The following is a 2,500-nucleotide window of genomic DNA, read 5'->3' on the forward strand; positions in this document are numbered from 1 at the left end:
AGAAGATTTAGTGTTTCCAGCAGAGATCGTAGGCAAACGTATTTGTGCCAAATTGGATGGCACCCAAATTATAAAGGTGCATTTGGATAAGAATCTACAAACGACCATTGAGCACAAAGTAAGTGTTAAATAACACTTATTTCATTAAATCTTTTTTGCACTTGTGTTTTTTGCTGTTTAAAATTAGTGGTCCAATGTTTCGTTTACGCTTCATATATTGGTAACATTCATCAAATTTAATGAGTCTAGCAATTAACTTGCAGCAATTAAAATTCAATATGTCTAAATAATAATAATTCATTAAACAGAATAATATAACAATTTTGCATCATTTGCATAAGGATAAGGAATTATTTGAAAATAATTTCTGTTGTACGAATACGAGAACGAGTACGCGTAATTACCGTACATTGTCTATAAAGTTTTGTTGTAACATTGAAAAAGTATTGTAAATTTTTTGCATTGCTATTTACTGTTATTCACGATTTAAAAAATTTTTGTTGCATTTACCATATTGAGTGGTGCTCGTGTCGGTTATCTTCATTTCTTGAACTTCGAATTTATTACTACATTTTTGGTTTATCATAATCAAACGTAACTGTAAATAAAGAAATTTAACATCAATCGGACTAGAAGAAAAATTGAACGCCCAAAGAATCCCTACTCAACCGCTAATATATTTTCGAGATGGAGTTTCTGGTGGATGAGAAATATATTTCATAAGGGTTTGCAAGGACCACTTGAAGAGGAAGAGTTATATCAGCACCGTAAAGACTTAGATAGTGAACGAGTAACTACAAAGTTTTCGTAAAAACAAGACGGTGCAATAATCCGTTCGCGTAGTTTAACTGCTGTGTATTTTATTTTAGAAGATTTAGTGTTTCCAGCAGAGATCGTAGGCAAACGTATTCGTGCCAAATTTGATGGCACCCAAATTATAAAGGTGCATTTGGATAAGAATCTACAAACGACCATTGAGCACAAAGTAAGTGTTAAATAACACTTATTTCATTAAATCTTTTTTTGCACTTGTGTTTTTTGCTGTTTAAAATTAGTGGTCCAATGTTTCGTTTACGCTTCATTGCTCAAACTGAATTGTAGCTTATTCATATATTGGTAACATTCATCAAATTTAATGAGTGTAGCAATTAACTTGCAGCAATTAATTCAATATGTCTTAATAATAATAATTCATTAAACAGAATAATATAACAATTTTGCATGATTTGCATAAGGATAAGGAATTATTTGAAAATAATTTCTGTTGTACGAATACGAGAACGAGTACGCATAATTACCGTACATTGTCTATAAAGTTTTGTTGTAACATTGAAAAAATATTGTAAATTTTTTGCATTGCTATTTACTGTTATTTCACGATTTAAAAAATTTTTGTTGCATTTACCATATTGAGAGGTGCTCGTGTCGGTTAAATTTAATATTGTATAAAAAAATATTCACTTGATCAAATTTGACACTCAATTTAACATAAAATTCACACATTTTCTTTATGGATTTGTTTTATTGATTTAAATTTCATAATAATAAATAATCTAATAAGGGCCCTCGTAAAGTTGTTCTAAGGGTGTCGGAACGCGATCGATGCGTAGGAATACATACTTGCTCTCTGACAGCTCGCTGGGTACTAAGACTGGTTGTTGACCGTGTCGCAGTCCAGGTTGAGTTCGTACATTACCTAAGTTTCTGCACAGTAACTTTACGAAGTCTGTTTCGCTTGGTTTGATTTTGACTTCTGTCAGCAACTGTACCGGGACTCTGAGAGGGTTGCCGTACTACAACAACAATGGGCTTGGCTGCTTCAGTTGACACTGTGTCTTGAAGTCCACTTAAAGCATGCTACCGAATATCATCAATTTTTTGCTGAAATAAAATATGCCGAGCAATGACTCGTGAAGCGTGATGACATTTTAAATAGCAAATATTCTCAATCGGATTTTGGTCTTGATCAAGGTGAAGCTTTATTACGTGGTATGCAGGATTTACGTGAAGAATTGAATGCTTTTAGTGAAACTGTTGCTAATTTGACCCATCGGGCTCAAACAATTGTTCCAATATATAAAAGACGACAACCGGTAAATAATCAATGCTCTGTACAAGCAATATGTGCTTATAAGCAGCAAGGTCAACTACAAATTGAAAAGGGAGAAACTTGTATCTTGCTCGATAACTCTAGTTGAGTTAAATGGAGAATTCGTAATTCAATAGGACAAGAGGGTTCAATTCCTAGTGCTTGCTTATTAATGCCTCCTCCTGACCAAGAGGCAATTGATGCTGCTGAACGACTTAAACGGTTATTCGATCGTTTTGTGAGCTTATGGCAAAAAAAACATTTACGTCTACGTCAAAATATGATTTTTGCTACAATTCGTGTTGTCAAAGGATGGGACTTTGACCAATTTCTTGCAATGGGTCCAGAACAGCGTACAGCGATACGGCATGCACTCAATGATGACGCAGATAAACTTTTAAGTGAGGGTGA

The sequence above is a fragment of the Teleopsis dalmanni genome, chromosome X (genome assembly GCF_002237135.1).
Source record: "Teleopsis dalmanni isolate 2A chromosome X, ASM223713v2, whole genome shotgun sequence".
Classification (NCBI taxonomy): Eukaryota; Metazoa; Arthropoda; class Insecta; order Diptera; family Diopsidae; genus Teleopsis; species Teleopsis dalmanni.